This window comes from Pinus tabuliformis, chromosome Q (genome assembly GCF_031772625.1).
Source record: "Pinus tabuliformis cultivar Carrire ecotype Pingquan chromosome Q, CPIR1, whole genome shotgun sequence".
In the NCBI taxonomy this organism is placed as follows: Eukaryota; Viridiplantae; Streptophyta; class Pinopsida; order Pinales; family Pinaceae; genus Pinus; species Pinus tabuliformis.
In genome coordinates, this window is record NC_142296.1 from 805529135 (window position 1) to 805545116 (window position 15982).

The 15982-nt window shown below is 47.5% G+C and overlaps 2 non-coding genes across 2 annotated transcripts; both read right to left on the reverse strand.

Annotated features, from left to right (window-relative positions):
- Nucleotides 1-5560: 5560 nt before the first annotated feature.
- Nucleotides 5561-8963, reverse strand: LOC149221964 (25S ribosomal RNA). The gene has a single exon (XR_016249964.1). It is a non-coding gene; the product is annotated as a 25S ribosomal RNA (ribosomal RNA).
- A 247-nt stretch (nucleotides 8964-9210) lies between these two features.
- On the reverse strand, nucleotides 9211-9364 carry LOC149221965 (5.8S ribosomal RNA). The gene has a single exon (XR_016249760.1). It is a non-coding gene; the product is annotated as a 5.8S ribosomal RNA (ribosomal RNA).
- Between the last annotated feature and the right edge of the window lie 6618 nt (nucleotides 9365-15982).

Genomic DNA, 15982 nt, shown 5'->3' on the forward strand with positions numbered 1-15982 from the left:
GATGAAAAATGATTACCCAATCCTCCCATTCTTTCTTGCCAAGTGAAGACAAGAATGTTGTGTCTATCTCTTCCCCTTGATTGGGGAAGACAGGCCCAACTTTCCTCTGACAAGGAACTTGCCCAAGCCCCTTTGTATTTGGGAACTTGTTAGAACTCCCTCTTAGCTAAGGACTTGTCCATTCATCAACAACGTCTTCTTCGTGGGTCCTTCATCCGCTTGATCTCCTTCTTTCCTTCGATATCATGAAGTCTTTGTTTGAACTTCTTCTTGGCAAGGTACCAGCCATCGATCACTTTCCCTCCTGGTTTGTCATGTCATTGCTCCCTTCATGGAAAGTGGCCTTCTTGATATATATCAGGTCCTTTTTTTCATCTAGCTACTCCTTTATCACCTTGTCTATCCTTCATAACACTTATCACATGGATGCTTATTTGTACTCGCTTATTCCCATACTTTAATTTAGTGGCCCTTCATGACTTCATTTTGATATTGCTTCAACACCAAATGGTGCTTTCGTTGGACGAGCTCTTCATCATGACATATTTGTAGAGTTGAATCAGTTATCTGCACCTTACTATCTCCAATGCCTTCGTAGGTGTCAAGGGTCCTTTATCTTTTTCTTCCTTTTTCAAAGTTTCCATGCCTTCTTTCGAGAGATGTTGAGGAATCTTGTCAAATAGTTATTCTTTGTGACCGCGATGTTCTTCAAATTCTTCATCTCTTTCTTCGTTTTCTTCTTCTTGGATTGATTGGTCAACCAAATTATACTCCTTATGAGACCACTTCTTCATGTTGACCTTTACTCCACTGTAGCACATGCCTCTGAGCATGTCATTGGCGAAAGAGATCCTTTTATTCTTGATCGTGATTCTAGAACTTTTCCCATGACCCAATCAATATATATGATGACATGACTCAAAATTTGATGCATACATACCTCATCTTGATTATGCTTTTGTTATCGCGGCTTTATTTGATAGTTCTCCTCGATTGGTGTAGCCTTTATTGCTTCATCTTCTCTCGCCTGTATATCATCCTCTCTTGAATACCATAAATGGGACCCCCAATGAGACCTCTACCCTGTTTGAAAGAATAATTTAAGCAAAGAGGTTGACTTAGTCATAGGAGGATCTTCCTTCTTTTGCTTCTTTTCGTTTTCTTTCACTTCTTGAGTTACATGAGCTTCTTCCCTTTTTCTCTTATTGTCATTGTCCTTCTTAAGTTTAGGACAATCCCTCTTGTAGCATCCCTACTCTTGGCATCCAAGCCGTTGTACTTTGAACATGTAGTGGTACCAACCAATTTGTTACTTTCCTTGCAAAAATGACACTGAGGTATACTCAGAAGGGGACATATACTTACTTGATAGAGTTTGAGATGTAGTGAACTTGCTTTCTTCTTGAAGACTTGATGGCTTGCCTTCCTTAGATCTTGATGTTTTTCAAGTTGCTTTCTTCAAATGGACTTGCTTGATGACTTGACTCGTAGTGCCTTTCATTTTTCAAGATGGTGTAGCTTGATGTAGGTCCCTCTTTGATTTGTTCTTCTTGTAGGTTTCTTTATACAAGGCGTTTCTTCTTGCTTTGTAGTCTTCCATGATGAATGATAGATGGTATACCTTCTTGTCCTTGATGTGATTGAGACTTCTCGGCTTGACACTTCAACCTTGCGGATGTTATTGAGATCCCCTTTCCTTGATGTGTCACCTTAGCTCTGATACTGCATTGAAGAATCTGGGGCAGTGGGGTATAGCTAGATTCTTCTAGACTTGATAACAATTTGTGAAGCTCTTTTGCAATCTATCGTGTTACCTTAATCTTCTTATCTTCTTATTAATTCATGTGTGTTTAATTTCATCAAACTGGTGCCAAAAACATAAGAACAAGAACACAAGATGTTGGCTCTCTTCCAGGGAAAAACCTCCCTCTCTCAGAGAGGAAAACCCTTTCGTAAAATTCTCTCATTGAAGCTTCTTATTGGTCATTGGGAAGCCCTAGACCCTTGACAATAATATCCCCCAAGCACAAGTCGAGTCCTTCCTCCTCTCTGCACTTTATTTCTTCGGCGCTTCGTTCCCTAGCACTGTGTCCTTCTTTCAACTTTTGATAGTCCGTGGTGGACTAGCTCTAGAAGAGACTCCAACCTTTGATCCTTAGCGAGATCCTTTACTAATGAAGAAACCTTCATTCTCTTGACCAACCGAAACTTTTTCTTGATGTGAGGTTGTAGGCTCGATGTACACCAAGTTTACTGCACCTGGGGTGATTTCCATTGTGACGAGACATGGAAACCCCAAATTTCCCGCACTTGGGATGATTTCGACAAGGCAAGACATGGAATCCCCGGGTTCCCCACAATTTGGCGACTTTTGTCGAGGAGGGACTGGGAGACCCCATTTCACGCTCCTATCCTAGTGGTAGTATCTCAACCACACATAAGTGGGTGCGACACAACCGTACTTTTTCCTTTTACCAATACTTGAGTATACGGTTTGCACCTACTTCAACACTCAGTCAATTTTCCAATAAGTGTTTCTTAACAATGCAGTGAAAATAACTTACCATAAATTTATCTTCTTCAATGATTCTTTCAACCTGTAGTGTCATGTGGTTGTGCTGCACTACCCGCGGCCTGCATGACACAACTCCACACCTGAACTGCGAACCTGTCCGCCCGACTTTCCCTTCTGTGGCACCCAAACTCTCCCCTTCGGTGCAATCCATAGTGAGGGTGCATGGCCCGCATGCAGTGCGGCCTGCCTGCCCGGTCAGTAACCCTCCATGCTCTGCCTCTCCGCGCTACCAAGCCTGACCCTCCCTATATAATCTGCCCACCGGTGCGGCCCTCTTACCCACGTTCTTCTCTTCCTTCCGTTTTTGCCCAACTCCTTCCTTCACACTTGTTCTGCGATGTGGAAGTCTAAGTTCGATGTCCCTTCTTCGAATGCCATCCTCCTTACTTATACACATCCTTTCGCCCAAGGGTCGTGTCACTCGAGGATAACAAGGGTCAGCTTCATCAACATGCATGCCCAGCTGACCTGCCACATAACCTCGACATGCCCCATTCTAATGAACCGTCGCGTCCCTTCGTGTGCACCGTCTCACCCATGGGTCGGCTCCAACACCTCGCCGATTACACCCGTTGCCGCATGTCACACACCTGCCCGTGTCCTAATTCGTCCGCACATGGTCACCTCTTTCATATGGGCACGCAACAAGGGTCGCTCGTGCGCCTTCCGTCGGTGACTCGCCCATCGTGCATGTGTCAAGGGGCGTGCTCCATGCCCAACATGGTGCGAGTGACATGGGAACCCGCGTGTCATGCCCCCAGGCCTACAATCGTCTTTCAGCCGTACTTGGCAAGGTGCGGAGCCATCGAACACTTTCTTTTCACCAATACTTATGTTCATGGACTACGCCTAACCATTAGTCTACTTAGTTTTTTTTTCGCAACCAAGTATTATTATGTTTCCTTTATACCAATGAACACCCATACACATTCATTATCATCAGCAATTATACATGAAGAACACAATTGCACAGTATAAAGGGAGGGGCAACTCCCTGAACAATGAGTCTGCCTGAATACAATATATTATTCAATTCTACAATGTTTACGAGGCTTTACAAGTATACTTGGGAAACACCAAGTTTCATACTTAGCCAATTTTACAAATAGGCAACACCTCCGTGTGCCAACCGAGTTCCTTGCCCGAGCTGGGCGAGCGCGCCCTCACACGAGCTACTAGCCCTACTCCTCAACTGAACCTCATTTACCACTGCACGATGGGTGGGTGACTTACCCGAGTAAACCGAGACACCTCCGCGTTTCTTCTTCCACGACGGGTGGGCGACCTTCCCGAGTCACCATAGACACCCGTGTCACACTGAACGATAGGTGGCTTCCTTACCCACGCCCTCACCTAATAACCGAAACCTGTGCGTATTGTGTGTGCTTGCCCAAGAGTGGGTGCATACATGCCTGTGCCTCTTTTGCGACCTGCTCCACTACTTCGCACTTTTTTCTTGATCACCGAATGCTCATGTTCGAATGTACATCTTCGAAAAAATGACAAATGCTCCAACACCTTGCCATATTTATACGAGCGGTTGGGCGAGTCACTACCTAGACCGACTCGACCAGCGCATGCCAAAACGCCCTTACACATTGCAAACTTTCCATCCGATTGTTGAAGGGCAAACAATCCTCCGTTCAAGGCGCTCCAACATGTAAGTCGGCCCGTGGGTTATGCCAAATGCTCCCACGCTATAAACCAACCATCGCTCCACCTATAAAGTGCATTATACTTATGTCCCTTTGGACATTTCGGTCGTAGAGTTCGCACTTTGCACCGACGGGGAGAAACCGAACTCCAGGTCTTTACACCGCGTTTCCTAGACTTGGGTAGCAATTCTTGTTGTGACGCGAAATGGAAACCCCGTGTGTGTTCGCTGACTTGGGTAGCAGTTTTCATCACACCACGAAATGGACACCCCGAGTTCCCTGAAATTTGGAGGCTCTTCATGGCCCCATGCCATGGAAATCCGAAGTTCCACATACTCTCGGGTGATTTAGGGTGTGCCGCGACATGGAAACAACGAGTTCCCCAGACTTGGTTAATGGTTTCGAAACACCCCAAGTTCGTGAGACTTGCGAGTTAGTTTGCATCGTCATGGAAACCCCAAGTTCCCCACGTTGGGGCATTGTTGAAAACCCCACATTTCCATCGTGCTGTAAAATGCAAAAACCTGTGGTTCCATCAAGGGCGGGACATGGAAACCCCAAGTTTCCCAGGCTTGGGCGCTAGGGCGCGACATGGAAACGTCGAGTCTGCGCAGGCTTGGGCGCCGCCGGCTTTAGTCGTGGCGCGACATGGAAACCCCAAGTTTCCCCAGGCCTGGGGGCCAGGGCGTGACTTGGAAACCCCCAGCTTCCCCAGGCTTGGGTGCCACCGGTTTCGGTCGTGGCGCAACATGGAAACCTCAAGTTTCCATCAGGCTTGGGCGCCGGGGCGCGACTTAGAAACCCCAAGTTTTCCCAGGCTTGGGCGTCGCTGGTTTCGGTCGAGGCACAACATGGAAACCCCAAGTTTCCCCAGGCTTGGGCGCCAAGGCACAACTCGTAAACCCCAAAAAAATTTGCACCGGGTGGAAACCCAAAAAAAAATTTGCGGTGGGTGAAACTCCCAAATTTTAGGTGCTAGGTGGAAACCCCAAATTTTTTCTGTGACATGGAAGCCCCAAATTTTAGGCGCAGGGTGGAAACCCCAAATTTTGGGCGCTGGGACGTGGCATGGAAACCCCAAATTTGGGCACCAAGGTGCGACATGGAAACCCCCAAATTTTGGGTGCCGAGGCACGACATGGAAACCCCCAAATTTTGGGCACTGGGGCGAGGCATGGAAACCCCAGTTTTCCTCGGCTTTTGGGCCTTTTCTGTCGTGGCTTGGAAACCCCAAATTTCCTGCCCCCAAGCAATAAAAAATTGTCGTTTGGAGGAAGAGGCAGAGGCACGAGAGGTTTTCTCGGATTTTGTTTGTGACAAGAGCGAAGCTCTAAATCGAGGCAACCAAGGCCTGAATCTCAATGGATCATGGCAGCAAGGCCTTTCTACCACTTACAATAACCCATCATGTATTTAAGTCGTCTGCAAAGGATTCTTCTCAACAACTGTTTGGAATTGAACTTCAAAGCTGCCCTAACAGAGATGCTTCATGGTCGCGGTTTGCAAATGAAACGGGCCACTAGGGGCAACAAAGCGATGCCCCTACTGTGGGTCGAGATACAGTCGAAGAGTGACATGCACCGCTTCTAGCGTGGATTCTGACTTAGAGGCATTTAGTCATAATACGACACACGCTTCGCACCACTGGCTTTTCAACCAAGCGCGATGACCAATTGTGTGAATCAACGGTTCCTCTCGTACTAAGTTGAATTACTATTGCGGTGTGCTTCATCAATAGGGTAAAACTAACCTGTCTCACGATAGTCTAAACCTAGCTCACATTCCCTATTGGTGGGTGAACAATCTAACACTTGGTGAATTCTGCTTCACAATGATAGGAAGAGCTGACATCGAAGGATCAAAAAGCAACGTCGCTATGAACGCTTGGCTGCCACAAGCCAGTTATCCCTGTGGTAACTTTTCTGACACCTCTAGCTTCAAATTCTAAAAATCTAAAGGATTGATAGGCCACGCTTTCACGGTTTGTATTCATACTGAAAATAAAAATCAAATGATATTTTACCCTTTTGTTCCAAACGAGATTTCTGTTCTCGTTGAGCTCATCTTAGGACACCTGCATTATCTTTTAATAGATGTGTCGCCCCAGCCAAACTCCCCACCTGACAATGTCTTCCGCCCAGATCGACCCATCGAAATGTGCCTTAAGGCCAAAAAAAGGGGTAATGCCCCATCTCCGCCCCGCGGAATAAGTAAATTAACGCTAAAAATAGTGGTATTTCACTTGCGCCGAAAACAGCTCCCACTTATTCTACAGCTCTCAAGTCATTTAACAAAGTCGTACTAGAGTCAAGCTCAACAGGGTCTTCTTTCCCCGCTGATTCTACCAAACCCATTCCCTTGGTTGTGGTTTCGCTAGATAGTAGATAGCGACAGTGGGAATCTTGTTAATCCATTCATGTGCATCACTAATTAGAGGACGAGGCATTTTGCTACCTTAAGAGAGTCATAGTTACTCCCATCATTTACCCACACTTGGTTGAATTTCTTCACTTTGACATTCAGAGCACTGGGTAGAAATCACATTGCATCAGCATCTGCAGGGACCATCGGAATGCTTTGTTATAATCAAACAGTCAGATTCCCCTTGTCCATACCAGTTCTGAGTCGACTATTCGACGCCTAGGGAAAAGCCCCCAGCAGGGGGCATTCTATGCCCGTAGCCCAATCGGCATGCGACTACCCGCCCTTGCTACGAGAGCTCGAGTAGACTGCCGAAAACCCACAAGTTGAGTGCGCAGACCCCTAGGCCCAACCCTCAGAGCCAATCCTTTTCCGAAGTTACGGATTCGTTTTTCCGACTTCCCTTACCTACATTGTTCTATTGACTAGAGGCTATTCACCTTGGAGACCTGATGCAGTTATGAGTACGACTGGGCATGAACGGTACTCGGTCCTCCAGATTTTCAAGGGCCACCGAGGGCACACCAGACACCGTAAGATGTGCGGTTCTTTTCCAGCTGCTGGACCCTATCTCTGGGTGAACCAATTCCAGGGTGGGAAAGCTGTTAAAAAGAAAAGATAACTCTTCCTGGGGCCCCCGATGACGTCTCCAGATTTCCTAACGTTGCCACCCACCACCATGTCTCAGTTCGGGAATATTAACCCGATTCCCTTTCAATGCTCGTGCAGAGTGCACCCTTGATACAAGGCTTCCCCATCTCTTAGGATCGACTAACCCATGTCCAAGTGCTGTTCACATGGAACCTTTCCCCACTTCAGTCTTCAAAGTTCTCATTTGAATATTTTCTACTACCACCAAGATCTACACTGGGGGCCGATCCACCCAAGCTCACGCTCAAGGTTTCTCAATGATCCCCGCATCCTCCTACTCATTGGAGCCAAGCAATTGCTCCGACGGTTGAGTATAGGTTGCATGCTTCAGCGCCATCCATTTTCGGGCTAGTTGATTTGGTAGGTGAGTCGTTACACACTCCTGAGTGGATTTCAACTTCCATGACCACCGTCCTACTGTCTTAATCAACCAACACCCTTTGTGGGATCTAGGTTAGCATGCAATTTAGCACCGTAACTCGACTTTCGGTTCATCCCGCATCGCCAGTTTTGCTTACCAAAAATGGCCCACTTGGAGCTCTTGATTCCATGACGCGGCTCAATGGAGCAGCCGCACCCTTTTACCTATTTAAAGTTTGAGAATAGGTCAAGGGTGTTACGCCCCTGATGCCTCTAATCATTTTCTTTACCTGATAAAACTCGCGTGTGAGCTCCAGCTATCCTAAGGGAAACTTAAGGGGAAACCAGCTACTAAATGGTTCGATTAGTCTTTCACCCCTATACCCAAGTCAGATGAACGATTTGCACGTCAGTATCACTACGAGCCTCCACCAGAGTTTCCTCTGGCTTCGCCCTGCTCAGGCATAGTTCACCATATTTTGGGTCCCAACAGGTGTGCTCGCACTCAAACCCTTCACATAAGCTCAAGGTCGGTCGATGATGCACCCCCCCTAGAGAGGGGATCTCGCCCGTCAGCTTCCTTGCACCTCGTAGGTTTTCAAACCTGCCGACTCGCACACATGTTAGACTCCTTGGTTCGTGTTTCAAGACGGGTCGAATGGAAAGCCCACCAACCAACACCACGAGCGCGTAGGTGCACACAGCCCACCACAAGGGTGCACGCTTCATTCCTCAACCATCGCAGCGGGAAACTGACAGGCAGTAATCCACCCGCACTTGTGACGATGCAACAGCTCGTGTTGGTTTGCAACTCAAGTCGAGCAGCGGACTAGCCTGAGCCGTTCCACATCTGACCGAGACGCATCGACAACCTCCATCCACTTCGCTCCCAGCAATTTCAAGCACTCTTTAACTCTCTTCTCAAAGTCCTTTTCATCTTTCCCTCATGGTACTTGTTTTCTATCAGTCTCTCACCTATATTTAGCCTTGGACGGAATTTACCAACCAATTAGGGTTGTATTCCCAAAGAACCTGACTCGCCGACAACGCCTCGTGATGCGGCAGGGTCCTGAGCTGACGGGGCTGTCACCCTCTTAGGCACCCCCTTCCAAGGGACTTGGCCCAGGTCCACCGTTGAGGACGCTTCTACAGACTACAATTCAGGTGACGCCGCCGCCAGATTTTCATGCTGGGCTCTTCCCAGTTCGCTCACCGCTACTAGGGGAATCCTTGTAAGTTTCTTTTCCTCTGCTTAATTATATGCTTAAACTCAACGAGTGTTATCGCCTGAGCTTAGGTCGCAAAGTTGGAGCTAAATCTGGCCTACCCGATGGGAGGACAAGAGAGAGCAAAGCAAGTTCGAGCGATGCCACACAAAGCCCGCACCAGCCAACGCCGACTGCCCATCCAAGGGGACAAGATCACCGCTCACCAACGCGTGCCACGAAACATCGCTTGAGGTATTTCAGCCGACCACACCGCATGGGGCACAGACGACTAGCTCCGTTGCTCCCTAGCATATTGCAGGCAGCGCGTTTGAATGGGATGCGATGCCCAGACAGACGTGCCCTCGACCGAGGCCTCGGGCACAAATTGCATTCAAAAACTCAATGATTCATGGGATTCTACAATTCACACTAAGTATCACATTTCGCTACGTTCTTCATCGTAACAAGAACTGAGATATCTGTTGTTGAGATTCATTTCCACGTATTACTGAAAAATCGGCCACAACACTGAATAGGGGCACCCCCCACAATAAAATAAGGCTAAGGGGCAAAAGGAGGAAAAATGCACGAGAGAAAGAGAAACAAAGGTGTCTAACCCCCTCACGGGGGGAGGCTCAAATAGAGGACAATCTCCCCCAACCACACGACCTCACAAAAAGCGTGGAAATGCATGGAACAGTGATCGAGAAGAACTAGGGTGGCCACCCGGGAGCTCGCACTGCTTTTAGTCCTTCCCCAACACCAGCCCACAACAATTCCCCCTTTTCTCTGTAAAGTTAGGTGTTACACAGTAATTTTTCACTGTCTTCCTGTCAGTCTCCCTACTGTGTCATGAATTCAAATTAATCATGCTCATGCTCTCTAATCTAGCCAAATGACCCACTTTTCCAAAGTTTTTTCCATCATCGCGACTGTTATTGAAATAACCGCGCTGACTGGCGCCTCATAGTGCAACGAATGCACTGCCAGCGCGGAAGCACACATGTTTTCCGCGCTGGTCGAATTTCATGAGCCAGCACATTCTATGTTTGTATTGAGCTGCGCTGACACAAATTTCTCCGTTATTCAGATGCGATGTCAGCGCTCCAGTGCATTTATACACCCGCGCTGATCCAGTTTGGGGGAGTTTGTTCTAACAGCCAGCCTTCCAGATGACTCCAGACCTGGTTGTTGGCCTTGTAAATGTCGCCCTCCCTTCTATGGCATGTCTGTTCGTCATTTGAGCCACCTTCCTTGGAGATAAGCTCATCCTCCCACCATTCATGGAGACTCCTTCTCCTATTTAAACCTCTACCATTTCCATGAGCAGCTAGTTTGGATAGTGTGGAGTTGATAGTACTCAGAGTGCTGCTGCTAGTAGGTAGTTGGTGTGACTAGTGTGAGATTGCTAGAGCTTAAGGAAGGTTGTGGAGTGTTGCTTGTATGAGAGAGAGTTCTTGTCTTGGGAGATCTACCTCCAAGGGTGAATGCTTAAGAGACTTGTTGGCTGGACCCTCTTGGGAAGGATTCAACGTCAGAACTTTGGTTGTACTCTTCTCTGTTATTGATTAATAATAGATGACTACTATTATGGTTCCACTCTCATTTGTCTTTGTAATGGTTAATGTGAGTTATGTCCTTTCTGACTAATGTATAATTTCTTTTATTAGATTTCACGCTTGTGTTTGTCTTTCTCTTCGTGTGTGCAGGTATCTATTCACGGAGATCGTGGAGGATCGTGACCGGCCAAAGCGAAGGAGCGAGAGTGGCATCTCTTCATCAAACAATAGCATTGGAATCCATGTAGGTGTTAATTACCTACCTTTTATTTGCAATTAGGAACTTGCATAGTAGCATTGACTAATTGTTGCTAGACCCATTCTGGGCTAGTAGGGATCGCCTCTATCCGTAGAGGGGATTTACCTCTCCAACAATTTGGCGACTCCGCTGGGGAGCTGGCCTTTGTCTCTTTTTGTTCATCCTTGCTTTGAGTTTGATTGTTCCTCTCTTTTCAAAGATCAGGGGTTAGTCCTCTGCTTTTAACCTTCCTGGTTCAATCTGGGAGGTGCCTTAATTGTTTAAAGAGTTATTGCCTTGGTTTGGGAGCTTTTGGCTTGTCTGTACTTGTTTTTTAGCCTCAGCGCGGTTTATATCAAAACAGTCGCACTGACAGCGCATAGCTGTTTCTTTGACTCCGTGGTCATTGCGCTTGTACACTTAACAGTCGCGACGATTCTGAAAAACAAACCAGCGCGACTAAGCCATGTACTTCCACGCTGACAGCGCTTTGTTGCTACGCGTGACTTCTGGTCAGCGCATTGTTGCTGAGTGTTACCCGCGCTGATCCTGTAGAATTGAATTTGTTTCAATTTTTCCTCCTGAGCCTGTTGGTTTGACTATCTCCTACTCTTTCCACCTGGTTTATGACTTGATTTTTATTATTTGAACTGTGAAGCACTTGCTTGCGAAGTCTTGTTGGGCAGATCTTGTGTTGTGTCCTGTGACCTGGTGTTATCATCCCGTTTTGCTGGGTTGACTTTGTTTTATCACTCGTTCACAAAGATTCGTTGCTACTTGCCTTTGCTCTTGCGAAAACCTTCCTCTTTGGCTTTCTTTGCTTGGTTGTTTAGGTGATTGTCATCGAACCAGTCCTTAGATTGTTTCGATTACTTCTCACTACCCAGACATGGATTACAATTGCTTGGGTTCGACCGGCTCTTTTCACGCTTGTTGTGTTTTTCATTGAGTGATTTTTATTTCTTTTTACTCGGTGTTGTTGTCTCTCAAAATTCATTTTAAGTGCATTGTGCCATTGAAAAGAAATCGAACTAATATCTTTTGCATTCAATAGTTAATGAGAAAAAGAGCATTTCATTGATTTGTGTTCTCAAAAGAAAAGTCTCATTTCTTTGCCATTAGCTGCATTAGATTGTTTGATTGAAAACTCTTAACCCTCTCATAGTTAGAATTCATCGAATGAAATGGTATTCTTTGGCATGTAGTTTGCATCTAGGTAATTGTGAGAGATCACACGATAGGGCCTGAAACCGAAACTTAATTCAAGATCAACCATAAAAGAAACCGAATAAACCTAAAAACGCATTGGAACTTAACGCAAACATCTAGAGGTCTAGGCTAGAGACGTGTTCCGACATCTTTAAACATAGTCACTATTGTTTCACATTACGGTTGGGTGATTCCTCCTTCTGTGACTCGATAGTGGTCTAACACGGATTGTGCTCCCACGTACCGTCGCGTATATAGGGAGACCCCACTAGGCTTTTATCCTTGATCCATAGGAAGCCGAGTCTGCCGCCTTGTGAACCGTAACGCACCGAACACAACATTCGGGAAGATTGACTGCAGTACGGAAAGTCCTTGGTTCTCATACGATTGCCAAGGTGTATAAGCAGTTTTACGGGTTGCTTGGTAAACCCTTTTCCTAGAGTCTCCAGAGCAGTCACTTTTGATCCTTTTTGGACTCCCTAAAAGAAAAGGTGCCAGTGAGCGTCTTGTCACTTCGTGCTCATTAAACATTCGAAGGAGACTAGAGTCATCTTTTCGTCCTTTTCTCGACTCTTGAAACATGAAAAGATCAGGTTTAGTTCATGTGTCTTAAAAATTTATTCGGCCACGAAAAACATCACTTGGTTAGATCTTGTGTACGTTAGTTTGAGTAGGGTCCTTTATCGTTAGATTCCTTTAGGTCTTGTGTGGGGTTTGTCATCCTGACTGACCCGTCAACTCCCGTTCCAAGTGATCAAGGCTCTCCATCTTCTGCTGCTCCTGAGGTACCGGTTGTAAGCGATACTCTTCCTGTTATTCCGAGTATCCAACCTATCAACTCGCATGCCCCGGGCGACGAAGATTACGAAGAAGATTGGAACCCTATCTGGGATCCTGACGAGGACGATATTCTTGTTACCCCTCCTGGTATTTTGTCTCCAATGTCTACCTCCCACATGGATGAGACATCTCCCAGCGCAAGTGAGACACCTGTGGTGTCGAATGTTGACATTCCCATCCCAGTTACTTCTCCACTTCCCCCGCATTATCAGTCGCTAAGGGATAGAGTAGCTGCCAGGACTCCTGGTACGACTATGTGGGATCCTCATGTCATCCCCACCACTGAACCCTTTGTTTCACAACCCCATACTACACCTGTTACCTCCATTCCCACGAATCTGACCGTTTGTGTAGCATACTCGACTCCGGTCGTTAGTGCTGTGACAACGTCTTCATCTACGAACACTGGTGTTGATCCCTCTCACAGTCAAGTGAGTAGTGGCCAGCCGGAACTCTCGCCTAGAGTCGTCGACCCTACACAAAGCCTCCCATCCTCTTCTGGTCTTGTTCCAGGAGGGGGGCCATATGATGCCTATGGGAAAGCTGTTCAAGACCCGAATGCGCAAGGTCCACTCTTTTATTATGATTCTACTGGTCAGTACCTCCAGTTCACTCAAACCATGCCTCTTCAACCTTTCGTTGAAGTCTCGGTACCATTATCCATTGCTTGGGACTCCAGTACTCATTCTTTTCATGGGGTCCAGGCAATCCCTGCGCAGCCTCAAGGACCACCTAATCAAGGCCAGCCACCTTATGTGCAAGCCCCCCAAGGGCAACCACTTTATGGCCAGTCTTACCCAGGACAATCTGGGGGCCCACAAGGACAACCCTATCAGGGACAACCTTCGGCTGTTGGTGGTCAATCATTTTCCTACCAGCGTCAACCTTCTAGTTATCCAGGGCAACCTGGTACCCAGCAAGGTTACCCATCTGGACAACCAGGACAACCTTACATCCAACAAGGCCAACCTGGTCTCCAGCAGGGTTATCCGTCTGGACAAGCTGGGCAAACTTATAATCCTCAAAGTCAACCAGCAGTCCAACAGGGGTATCCTCTTGGGCAAGGGGGGCAACCCTACGTACAGCAGGGCCAACCCACTGCTTAGTCTAGTCATCCTTCTGGGCAAGGGAGGCAACCCTACGTACAACAGGGCCAACCCACTGCTCAATCTATGCATCCTCCTAGGCAAGGGGGGCAACCCTACGTACAGTAGGGCCAACCCACTGCTCAGCCTGTGCATCCTTCCGGGCAAATGGGCCAGCCTTCTATGCAGCAAGGCCAACCCACTGTTCACCCTAATCATCCATCTGGACAGGCTGGCCTACCTCAATGTCAACCAGCCATCCAGCCTGCTCGGCCATCTGTTCCACAAGGACAACCCTTGGTTGCTCAAGGACAACCTGGCACCCAGCAAGTACGTCCTTCTGGGCAAACAGGTCTATCCCAAACTCAACCGGGCCAACCTTCTGGCCAGATGATCCAAGCCCAACCGGTTCAAGGACATTATTCTGGGCCCCAAACTCAAATGGGTTATCAAATGCAAGGCGGGCCACAGCCCCAACCTTCTTACCTAGCGCAGCCTTCTTATCAGGCTCAGTATGGAGCTCAGCAAATGTATGGCTACCAGCAACCCCAGGGGAAAACTCAGTTTACCCCTTATCAAAATTATCAACATATGCAGGTCACTCCTTACCAAAATTATCAGTATGCTGCACCTACAGGTCAAGTTGCTAATCCATGGGGTGCTGGGGGGCAGACACAGGGTCAACTGTCTGCATATGGACAAAATCCGTATGGACAGAACCCCTACGGGCAAAGTCCCTATGGGACAGGCCCCTTTGGGCCTGGCCCATCTGGACAGAGTCCATGGGGGCAACCACCGCCTGGTTGGAACCCTGGTACTGCCTCGCTTCCACAGCCACAAATGTCCTTTAACCCTCAATTTCCTTTCTTAGCGGCGTTGGAACTTCCAGATGTGTCCAAGTTAATGAATGATCCCATTCTGCATAATCTGTATTGGCCACCAGTTCCAACTAAAATACCCGGTGATTGTCCAAAATTTGATGGCAAGGCTGGTGAAGATCCTCAAGCCCATGTCATGACCTATCACCTCTAGTGTTCATCGAACTCATGGCTTGATGACTCTATCCGGCTCCGCCTCTTTCAAATAACTCTCACCGGCTTAGTCACTAAGTGGTATATTGAGCTGAATCATAGCACGTTTCAAGATTTCAACTCGCTGGCTATGGCGTTCTTAACTCATTTTCAGTTACCCATTCGGTATGAGACAGGGACACATCTCCTCACGTCTCTCAAACAGGACACGGCTACGCATATATTTGATCATATACATGAATGGAGAAGGCATCGTCGCTTGATCAAGTTCTGGATTCCTGATCAACTCCTAACTGATTGGTTCACAACTTCCTTTGTCCCTGCGATTGCACGAGACATCGCCATGGGAGCTTGTGTAACTAAAGAGCAAGCTATCGCGCGTGCTCAGTACCTTGACTTAGTGTACTCTCAGTCGGTTACTTTATATGATTATTTTCCAGACGCCCCAAGGCCTGGACAATCCAAAGCTCCACTGAAACCATCTGTTGACGTAGTCATTGGCTCTGTTAACTCGTCATCAAAGAAATCGATCGCGAACCCTGGGAAGCAAAAACAAAACGCTTCTAATGGAAATGCTTCTTAGGGCCAATCTAATTCTGGGAGTACCTCCGAGGTAAACGCCGTTCAGTCCACCGTGGCAGATAAATCCTCAAAAGGGAAAAAGAAAGGGAAAGCTAAAGATAAATCTAGACAGCCCAAGCAGGATCCCCCTAAGCCTCCGTCCGAGGAAGGAGCTAAACAAAACCTAAGTATCCTTGTCTCATTTGTGATGAGGATCACTACACTAAGGACTGCCCAAGGCGGTCCGAAGTTAGTCAACTTTTGAAAGGTGCTCCTGGGCCTCCTGCCGTGCTTAAAGAGCCTTTCCCTTCCCAGCAGACTCAAATGGTGGCAGACCCGTCTCAACCCTATTCCTCGTTCCGCTCTCAAGTGTTCATGGCTGGAACGATTCCCATCCATGTTTCAACTCGAGCAAAAGACTATCCATCTCATGTCGGGAAAGAGCCGGAGGTCCCCTCCAGCGCTCCTCCGTCCAGTTCTGTTCCTCTCCACATCGAACGGCCCAACACTGAGACGATCCCCCGACCCCCTCCAAAAGGTGTACTCCAAAAGTCGTCTTATAACCCCAATGCTCGTGCTGCCCAGCATT